Source organism: Crinia signifera, chromosome 8 (genome assembly GCF_055691185.1).
Source record: "Crinia signifera chromosome 8, ASM5569118v1, whole genome shotgun sequence".
NCBI lineage: Eukaryota > Metazoa > Chordata > Amphibia > Anura > Myobatrachidae > Crinia > Crinia signifera.
Window position 1 is genome coordinate 18,345,668 of NC_139224.1, and position 11,801 is coordinate 18,357,468.

Here is an 11,801-nt window from a genome sequence, read left to right on the forward strand (position 1 = left end):
ACTGTAGGAGATAGGGTGTCAGATCACACCGCTGTCTCAATGCTGCCGTTATACACGTGTATCACCGCCCTGCACTGCCGTAGGACACCGGCGCCACTCACGGACTCCTATCACCGATGTGGCGTTGCAGGAGACAAGTGGTGTCGGCTGTCAAGGCTATGCCAGTGTACTGCCAGTGTGGGCGACTGAGCTGGGATGGGATCACACCCGCATCCAGCGGCAGGTGTCACAACATGCCTGAACCCCTATCATTATTGGGGTACTATATTCACCAATGTAATATGCTAACTTACTAAGCACATAAATTCAGAAATATATTGGTCTGCCGGCACTGACATTATATCAAAATAAAAAATGAATACCGAAGTAATTGTCTGTTGCCCATACACACCAGGGGATTAGTATTCGACATCGGCCATGAACCATCGATGGCCATCCCTACCACAGGGGCAATAAATTAGATACACATTGAACTTCGTTGTGCATGTAAGCACATGATTAATCATACATTTTTTGCTACTATACGGGTGCTTAAAGCTGGCACCCATCAGTAAGGAGCGACATGTCGTGCATCCTAAGCAACAGTAACACCCCTTTTGGTTTGGACAAAAAATGTGTTGAATTTGCTGGTTTAGCTAGATCGGTAATATCCAATGTCACCAGCCAATCACAAAGGTTCGATGCCCGTCTATGAGCTGGCATAAGGCGGGTGTTGTGTAACTCTAGTAAATCATGATCAGTATTGATCGTAGGCGTATCACATTCCTGCTAGTTTCATCGCAGTTGTTTGTAAATCTATTGACCCAAGGAATGGATTTATCAATATTGTTGACGCGTGTCGATTCCGTTAAACATATCTGTCTATGGATAGCCAATAATACTCTAGTTTTAGGTGCTAGTAAATCACGTCTCTGAACCATCTCATCAAGCGTTTTCACCGGGTCATTGGTGATACGACAGACCCTCAGCATCTGCATGAATGGTAGTCCCTGACGAAGGGGATGTGGATGGCAACTATTGTGTAGCTGTAACAATCCGATCGCCTTCCAAAACTGGTCTTAAAAGTAAACTGTACTGTGTGAGCAGACTACTTATGTTAACATAATGGGGGAAATTTACTAAGAAAAAAAAGGTATTAAATAGGCGTATTCGTATCCAAAAATACGCCTATTTTAAGTATTCGTATTTTCGGGATTTACTATCACGAAAATACGTAAATTCGTATTCATGGCACATTCGTATTTGTATTTACAAATACAAATGCATACGCCATCGAAAGAATACAGATAGGAATCACTATACAAAAGAATGGTGATTCCTAATTTACTAAGCGTAAGTATTTTCAATATGTCTGGTAATTACCGGCAATTAGCGGGATAAAGCTGCTAATTGCCGGTAAAATACGCTGTCCCCAATACCCTTGGCTGATAAATGTGTAAAAGAGAGAAAAAACTATTGTATATTAATTTGGAACTATGAGTCCCAGCAAGCCTCCCCTGCATGCTGGGACTTGGAGAACCACAAGTCCCAGAACTTGTAGTTCCACAACAATACAAATAGTTAAATAAACACACTGACACCAGAGAAATAAAACTTTATTACATACAGAGTTCACTCATACAGATACTTACCTATCTTGAGCCCATAGGTAGGTCGCCATCCATCCGTCCGGTATTTAAGAAATTCATAGGGTACCTGTGGAATGAAATTATACTCACCATGTCCTCCGGCGAAGATTGCGTCCTCTTGGTTCCAAAGTAGCATCCTGGAACTTGGCAAAACAACAAAATGCTAAACCAGACCCCCACGAACTAAGGAGAAGCTGCACAATGACTTTGTTTACATGGTGCGGCTCCTCGTGAATGCCGCTATTGGACGGCTAGCGGCTCTTGATGCTCCTGGGGCACCAGAGTCGGAACTACCATTGGTGCAGAAGGTGCATTGCACTGGGGCCCCTGAGGACTAAGGGGCCCATTGCTGTCTAGACCAGCAGCTTGTACCCCTGTCACCCACTCGTGTGAGGCCTAAATTATTATTTTGCACCTGGGCCCACCACTCACAAGTTCCGCCACTGTGGGGCACCCTACTGCAGCTGGGGGCATCCTACTGCAGCTAATGGAGATGGGGGGCTGGGGGCATCCTACTGCAGCTGATGGAGAGAGGGCATCCTACTGCAGCTGATGGAGAGAGGGCATCCTACTGCAGTTGATTGAGGAGGGGGCTGGGGTCATCCTACTGCAGCTGATGGAGAGAGGGCATCCTACTGCAGCTGATGGAGGAGGCTGCTGGGGTCATCCTACTGCAGCTGATGGAGAGAGGGCATCCTACTGCAGTTGATGGAGATGGGGGCTGGGGGCATCCTACTGCAGCTGATGGAGATGGGGGGGGGGGGCTGGGGGAATCCTACTGCAGCTGATGGTGAGGGGGGGTATCCTACTGCAGCTGATGAAGAGGGCGTTGGGGGCATCCTACTGCAGCTGATGGAGAGGATGGTGGGGGCGGGGGCAACCTACTGCAGCTGATGGAGAGGGGGGCGGGGGTATTCTACTGCAGCTGATGGAGCAGAGTGCGAGTAGGTAGTGTGCATAGACATTGTGTATCTTATATGACTATATAGAAGTTAATAGGGTTATATTGGGCAACTAGGTGATTCATCGCGCTCTACGGGCACTCTTCACACCGGCGTAAGGGGCTGCGCCCCCCTTAATTTGTGAACGTTTGTATTGTGAGAAATATGGTTAGAATTGTATGACAGATGGCCTGTACTGCAACTTGAGTTATAGGTGAAATGTGTTAAATAGAGAGCATATGATTTGGAAGGGGGTGTGTATTGTTTTGTTTAATTAAAAAGCGGTTGCAGAGTAAGATGTACATTGATAGTGTGGAGGGTACAGTGACATTTGTGGGTGGGGGGGGGTGCGTGCGTGTTGTTTAGGTGTGTGTGTGCAATAGTATAGTAGGGTGTTTTTGAGTCAGCGGCTCCCCACTGGCGGAGGTCACGGCACAGGAAAACAGGAGGCTGGGTAGTGATAGGGGTGTGTGGGCATAAGGGGGACTAAAAAGGAGGGTGGGGGACACTGTGTAGCTTCTGCCAGTGGGTGAGGGTCCAGCGTGGCAGCACAGGAGTACAGGACGGTGGCCCTGAGTCAGTGTCTCCTCCTACTCGGTGGGAGTTAGGGTGCATGAGAGCAGGAGGCTGGGCTATGAGGCGTGATAGGGGTATGTGGGCAACACAGCGTCAGCGACTCCCCAGTGGTTGAAGTTACGGTTCAGGAAAGCAGGAAGCTGGGTCGTGATAGGGGTGTGTGGGTATATGGGGGACTAAAGCTTTTGCGCTGGTGCAGAGGAGAGTGGGGAACACTGTGCAGCTCCAGCCAGTGGGTAAGCATCCAGCATGCCAGCGCATGAGTACAGGACGGTGCCCCTGAGTCAGTGTCTCCTCCTACTGGGTGGGAGTTAGGGTGCATGAGAGCAGGAGGCTGGGTGGTAAAGCATGATAGGGGAATGTGGGCAACACAGGGTGAGCGGGTCCCCACTGGCGGAAGTTACGGGGCAGGAGAACAGGAGGCAGGTCAGTGATAGGGGTGTGTGGGCATGAGGGGTAGTAAAGGTTTTTGGCTGTTGCAGAGTAGGGATGGCCATTGGTGCAGACACCTTTGATGGTTGGCATTGATGGCGATTTTGCACCCTGCCATCGATAGTAGTAAAATATTACTTGGACAACCATCAATTGTTGTAGCTATCGATGTCATCCATTATATCTGACTGAGAAGGCCGTGGGTCAATCAGAACTCTGTGGCGGGACTTCCGGGTAGGGGGGGGGGGGGGGGGGGGGTGGAGCTATGCTTCGTGTCCCAGCACCTTCAAAAAATGTGAAACTTGATAGTTCTCCTTTGCCATCGATGTAGGGAAACCATCTGGTCCTCCCACATCAATGGCAAAAGTATTCAACATCGCCCATAAACCATCGATTTGAAATTGATGGTCGATGGGCATCCCTAGAACTGGAGGAGGGTGGGGGACAGTATGCAGATTCCGGCAGTGGGTGAGCATCTCCTCCCACTGGGAGGGAGTGAGGGTGCATGAGAGCAGGAGGCTGCATAATGCTGGTATGTGGGCAAGACATTGATAAAAGTTGTGGCGCTGGTGCAGAGGACCGTGGGGACACTTCTGGCAGTGGGGGAACCAGCAGCGCGGCAGCCAGGGCCGAATTTTCCACCTTCTTGTGGCGGTACAGGATCCCCCATTCTCACGGGGGTCCGTGAAATGCGGGAGCGGGGTTGCGGGGGTCCGCTGGGGGGGATGAATTGCGGGAAGGGGGTCAGGGGGGTCCACAAAATTGTGGGAGGGGGGGTGCTGGGGTCCGCGAATTGCGGGAGGGGGCGCATCCCACACACCTATAAAAGGAATGGTACTTGTGTATTATCACGGCGCCCATCGCATCGCATACCACACGATGGCATGCGATGGACCCGATTTTATAATGGCATACGATGCGACGCAACGCGATTTCAATGTTAAATGGCCAGGCAGACCCGATTTTTAATTGTATCGACCCTGATGGGTAATAAGTATGTTAAATGTCCCCCCATTGTGAACGCCACCCCACTATCAATGCCAACCGAAGCGTGGCGAGGGGCGGCGGTACGCGTCCTCCGACCTTTTCATACCCCCACTATCCACGTCGGCGAGGAGTTGATGTTATATAGTGTGGCGAGCGCAGGGAGCCACCGAGCCGGAAGCGTGGCGAGCGCAGTGAGCCCCGCGAGGGGACGCGCATAACTTCACAAGTATTACACGTCCCCTCGTGGGGCTCGCTGCGCTCGCCACGCTTCCGGCTCAGATTACGCGTCTGCTCGGATTACGCGTCTGCTCGCCACGCTTCGGGCGAATCAACTCCACGCCGACGTGGATAGTAGGGGTATGAAAAAGTCGAAGGACGCGTACCGCCACCCCTCGAAGGGCTCGCTGCACTCGCCACGCTTCGGGTTGGCGTTGATAGTGGGGTGGCGTTAACAATGGGGGGACATTTAACATTGTCAGTACCCATCAGGGTGGGTGTACTATGTAAAATCGGGTCTGGGTGCATGTACAATTTAAAATCGGGTATAATCGCGTCTCATCGCCTTGCATGCGATCATATGCGATGCGATTTTTTGGTTGTACAATGGCATGCGATGGAAGCGGAGGTGCCGTGATAGTACACAAGTACCAAAAGAATAATGTGGGCCACATAATACCACCCCTAATTCAAATGATCCTCCGTAGTGCAAAACAACCTAAATGAAAAAAGGAACAGTGAGCGCCAAAGGTGCGCATCCAAAATTTAGGGCATGGCTTTGTGGAACAGGGTATTATGCACACCACGATGCCCATTACACTATTGCCAAATTTGAAATGTAATGGCGCTGGCCATGGCTGCTACATTGCTGCCGCTGGCGAGCCCTAAACACTGCGGCACCTTAATGGTAGGGCCGGCTTCTGAGCAGGTCAAGGTGACCGGACGGAGGCAGAACCGTTCCATCTCCAAAATGGACATGACGGAACGCAGTTCTACCCTGTTCCGGCTCACTTTAACCCCTGGGTGAAGCATACCTGCCTACCTTTATAACTCCTCTATGAGAGAAGCCCGGAGATTAGTGAAAGGCGGGATGAGGCTGATGTCACCAAGCCCCGCCCCCATGACAGCCAGCCGCGTTAATTCGTGGATCCATGGATTGAAGGAGGGGCTAAAATGATTCAAAATGTTAGCCCCACCCCCTCCCCAAGGACCTGCGAAATTCGCGATTTTATAACGCGGGGAAGGGGGGATTAGGGGCTGTATCGGTGATGCTGGAGACTTGCCCACCTTCCCGGGGGGACGCGATTTGCGGGACGTAGGCAAGTATGAGGTGAAGCAGACTATAGGGGGTGACACTAAAAAGAAAAGTTGAACTTAGACTGCCCCTGCGCACCCCTTTTGCTGCTGGTGGTTTCTCTTCCTGGTGTTCTCCCAAAACACCCAAGATAGATACAGGAAGTGGGTAGTAGGAGAAGAAACCTCTTAGCGCACCTGGTGTTCCTTAAAAAGATCTTTATTTCATCATAAAAAACATCAAAAATATTTTCTTAAAATCCTTTTTAAGAAAATATTTTTTGATGTTTTTTATGATGAAATAAAGATCTTTTTAAGGAACACCAGGTGCGCTAAGAGGTTTCTTCTCCTACTACCCACTTCCTATAGGGGGTGACACTCAGGGGACCTTAAGGGGATGACACACAGGGTTTAGTGACTGAAGCCCACAGCAGTACAAACAGGGGCATGGCCTCGCAGCAGCGCTGTAAGTACAGACCACGCCCGTTTTCCACTAGGCCACTCCCCCAAATGTTAGGCATGCGTACTGTCCCTCTTTCGGACATTCACATATTGGGAGGTATGTAGCTGTTTATAGAATAACATGGAGAAGTATATAGGGTGACACAGAGATATTTTATGCTTGCCCACTCCCTCACGTAAAAAGGACAACCTGAGCAGCAGGCGCCCATTGTCCGACTGGAAGCCTGTACCACGACTGCAGCGGCAAGGGACGGCTCTCACTTGGTCTCGATGAGACTGAAAGTTTACAGTCGGGGATCTGGAGATCTGGAGTATGTAGCGGTACTAACTAAAAAATTACTATTCCTACCCCATTCTCCTTAAGGGTCTTTAAGCATATCCCAGCATCAGGATTGGAACTTATGTTTTTTATTGTTATTTGCTTTTAACGCATTTATAATACACACTGCCCTTTGTGTGTGTGAATAAAAGTTTTTCTCATTTTTACTATTAAAAGGTAATTATTATTTTTACATCCATCTGAGCGCCTTCCATCCAAATTTCCTATTTCTGTGTATCTATCTATCTATCTATATACATATATCTGTAGAATAACATAGAGAAGTATATAGGGTGACACAGATATATATGTACTAGGTGATTCATCGCGCCCTACGGGCGCTCTTCACACCAGCGTAAGGGGCTGCTCCCCCTTAATTTGTGAACGTTTGTATTGTGAGAAATATGGTTAGAATTGTATGAAAGATGGCCTGTATTGCAACTGGAGTTATAGGTGAAATGTGTTACATAGAGAGCATATTATGTGTAAGGGGGTGTGTATTGTTTTTGTTTAATTAAAAAGCAGTTACAGAGTAAGATGTACATTGATAGTGTGGAGGGTACAGTGACATTTGTGTGTGTGTGTGTGTGTGTGTGTGTGTGTGTGTGTGTGCAATAGTATAGTGGGGTGTTTCTAGGGTTACCACCTTTCCCCTTTCATTCCGGACACAAATTAATTACACAGGTTCTGTGGAAGTTTAAAATCAGGTGAAATGGAGTCTTGAAGTCAGCCAGCCACAGAACCTGTGTAATTAATATGTGTCCGGAATTAAAGGGAAAGGTGGTAACCCTAGGTGTTTCTGAGTCAGCGGCTCCCCACTGGCGGAGGTCACAACACAGGAGAACAGGAGGCTGGGTAGTGATACGGGTGTGTGGGCATAAGGGGGGGCGCGGGTGCCGCGAATCGCGCGCAGGGGGGTGTTTTGCCGCAAATCGTGGGAGGGGGGGGTCGCGGGGGGGTGCCGCGAATCGCGGGAGGGGGGTCACAGGGGGGGCGCGAATCGTGGGTGGGGCGGCGGGGGGCGCTCATCTGGTGCAGTGTCTTTGCTGGGTAACATGGGGAGGCAGAGGATGTCTGGCACTGTGGGCTCACTGGGCTGGTTCTCTGTCATGTGAGTCAGTCACATACCTCCGAACATGACCCTCTCCAGGAGGGACACATTGCTCTGTTTCTGGACTTCCCTCATAATGTATGATTGCCATCACCTGTTTCACACATGTTATTAATTGATTAGAAAGGTGCTTCAACACAGGTGCTGGCAATCATTAATGAAGGGAGAAGTCCAGAAACAGAGCAATGTGTCCCTCCTGTTATACACACACTCACACACTTTGAGTGACAGATGTAGCCAAATATATAAGAGATATGCATTTATCTAAAATACCTGTTCAAAATGTTTATAATATTCGAAGCTATATTTATCTGTATATGCACGTATTTGACACCTTGCTTTAGGAAATTCCGGTGGATATCGATGACTTCAATATGTTTATGAAATGTATTTATACCTTATGCTATTTATCAAGAGGTTCCGTAAAGTCCACACAGTGCCATCCTTTTTCAAATTGTTAGATTTTTTTTAAATCAAAATTTTTCTTATAAATATGGTACAGCCTTTCCATTTTTATTAACCCAATTTTTATTAATTCATCTATCATATTCACTTTTTTAATATGAGCCTCCTTTTTATAGTTTGCATAGATTTTTAACACTCATTTTTTTGCACAGATATCCAACAGATTGCATGGTTGGTCTTATTAATACACATTCCCCCGTTGCCAGGGACAACCAGTGAGCCGAGCGTCCAGGGCTACCTAGTGACGGCCGCACGTCACAGTGGGCGGACACCGGGTTCCCGGAAGCAGACCCTGGGAACGCCACGGCAGGGAGAATCACTCGTTACACGGAGGCTACTTATAGGTAAGAAAGCACAGCAATTCTTCTATTTTCGCACTGGCACTTTATGCACAATACTGCACGTCCTGATGAAAAGGCCGACACGGCCTTGAAACGTTGACGACTATGTATTGCCACTTACTTCATTAAATACCTTTGACTTCTACCTAAACCCGTGGAGTGCCGCCTCATTACCAAGGGCCCTACCATAAGCCCCTGGTCAGCTACCTGTACCCCCTGTGGAGGAAGGCACCGCGGTATTTGATACCCTCGTCCGGAGTGCCGAACGTATCTTGCTGCTATATATATATATATATATATATATATATATATATATATATATCTGTATATAAAATAACATAGAGAAGTATATATGGATGACACAGATGAGATTAACAACAACAAGTTTATTTAAAAAAATCTTCACTATATATAATAACATTTGTGCACTATACAGTGACACCTAGTGGTCACAATAGAAATAATCAAACGCATGAGAAATGCAGTCAATAATGGGGATGCAGTTCAAATCCCGGCAGTTGCAATCCCGGCGTTCAAAATCCCGATGCCGGAATCCCACCCGCCTAAATCCCAACACTTTCTCCCTCCGTGGGTGTCCACGACACCCATGGAGGGAGAATAAATTAGTGTGCCGCTGCGAGCACGCAAGGTGGGGCGATCAACACCCCCCCTTGTCGGGATTTCGGCGGTTGGGATTCCGGCGTCGGGATTTTGAATGCCGGGATTCCGACCACCGGGATTTCATATCAATCCCCAATAATGTATGTTGAAAATACTTTTTTAAGCACATTATATAATAAAGGAAAATCAGTGCACAATATATAAATACGCGCCCCCCCTGGATGGTGCTATGTCACTTCCGGCGGACGAACTCGGAAGCTGATGGGGGAGCACACTGGAGGGCGGATGGGAGAGCGGGCAGCACCTGGAAGCAAGGGCGTAACTACCATAGGTGCAAGGGGTGCAACTGCTATGGAGCCCAGTGCTGAAGGGGGCCCATCTTTGCTGTCTAAGTAATATGTTTTACATACATTTATCACCATCAGTTGCTAAATAGGGGGCCCTTACAAACTTTTGCTATGGGGCCCACAAATATGTAGGTACGCCTCTACCTGGAAGGGTAAGGTATATATATGCACACTTTTACTATGACATCTTCATCTTGTGGACGGGTGGACAAGAGCGGTTTGAATGTCTTATGTCTAAGGTTAACAGCAGGGAGTCTACAATCAAATGTGCTTATTCATGTAGCGAGACTGAGGCCCAGTTTTTAGATGTGGCAGTTGCGATAATTGATAATCAGTTATCTACTATACTATAAAAATGTGGATCGCAACACATTTTTGATGGCCTCTAGCCACCATCCCCCAGTCCTCAAACGTGGGCTCCCTCGCTCACAGATGTTGAGAGTGGCCCGAGTGATCAGTGACCCCCTGATTGTATCTGAGCGTCTGGACCAATTGATAGCTAAATTTGCTGCTAGAGGGTATGATCATGACCTCCTTCAGCAACAAAAACTGCAAGTCTTATCTTTGTCCCGCTTGGCATTACTTCAGCCTAGCAACCGCCAGTCTGGAAAGGTGCTGCCTTGGACCAGCACGTATACAGTGGCCAGTCCATCCATCCAAAGCGCTTTTGCCAATCGTCAAAAGTGATCCTGACCTACCTGTGTTTAGGGATGTACGGTCTCTGACAGCTTTTAAGAGAGGTCACAATTTACGCGATCGTCTAGTTAAGACGGACATTACGGGGATGAACATACCTCGAGTCCCTAATGTGTACATAAAGCCTCCTGGCTGTTACAGCTGCCATAACTGTACAACCTGCAGACACATGGTTGTGTGTAAAAACTTCAAACACCCCCATTCCGACAAAATGTTTGAGATCTGTTCAGTGCTGACCTGCCGGTCTGAATACGTTGTCTACATTATTGTGTGTCCCTGTGGCCATTATTATGTCGGCCAGACGACTCAGTCGTTCCGGGTGCGGATGGCTCTCCACAGGTCGGCCATTGATTTGGCGCTCGGTGGGAGAGTCATCGACCAGCCGGTTGCCAGGCATTTTAAGGCTGCAGGGCACTCTTTATCTTCTCTCAAGTATTTTATTATTGACACTGCTAAAGATTCACTGCGAGGAGGCGATAGGGCAAAACGTTTGCTCATCGCCGAATCTAGGTGGATCTTCCGTTTAAATACTATTCATCCCTGTGGTCTTAATGACAAAATCAGTTGGAATTCTGTGGCTTAAATCTCATAGCTGTGGTTTATGTAACTGTGGTATCCTACTTAGCATTTTCTTTTGTAATGATGGTATCCTATCAGGTATTTCTTCTTGTATTTTTTTCTTGTATTTTTTTTTTGCATTTTTCCTGTATACTCCTGTATTTTTCTCTTTTTTTCTCTTTTGCTTATTGGTCTATGTATGTCTTTATAATTTGTGCATAGTACGTTATTATGTTAATGTTATGGTTCTATTAACATGTCCCTCTCTGTTGTCCTTGTCCCCAGTGGCAGCGGCGCAGTGTCCGGGCGATGAGCGTGTCACCGTCATGGCCGCAGTGGAAGGCAAACAGCTAGCGGTTGCTATGCAACCCTGCTGAATGTCGGACCCGGAAATGAGGTAGCCGCCGTCTGAGTTCCTGCGTCTGCACGTGCGCCTGGGGAAGACGTGGTCAGCGTGATGGAGGGGCATGAGGTACAGACGGTATTTATGTGGTGAGTGTTCACTGTTTGTTTGCTGTAGGATTGTGCTCTGAAGAAGAGGGTCATACCCCGAAAGCTTAGCAACACAGATCCTTTTTATTCGCTGACTTTGCCTCCCGAGTGCCAATTATTTAGTAATGTATGCTATGCGTTTGGGGCATCGGTGCCCGTTGTCCATTTAACTGTTTGAGTGCCAGCAGGATTGGAACAGTATATATATGTCTTGATAAAGGGTTTTGTACCCGAAACGTTGGCACATAGACCGTCTCGTCTACAGTTTGTTACTGTGTTTGACTGCCGCCGTGCAGTATGTTGGGAATCTCCTGAGTGCCTCCATTCCTTGCATTCGATACCTATCCCCTTGTGGGACGGAAAGGCACCTGAGTATTATTGCTGTCCGCGAGTGCCGGGAATCTCTATTTCCTATATATATATATATATATATATTGTAGCTGTATATAGGGTAACAGGGTTGTACAAGCTCTGTGGGGTTTATTTACTTAGATTGGAGTTTTCAGATAGGCAACCAATCAGATTATATCTATAA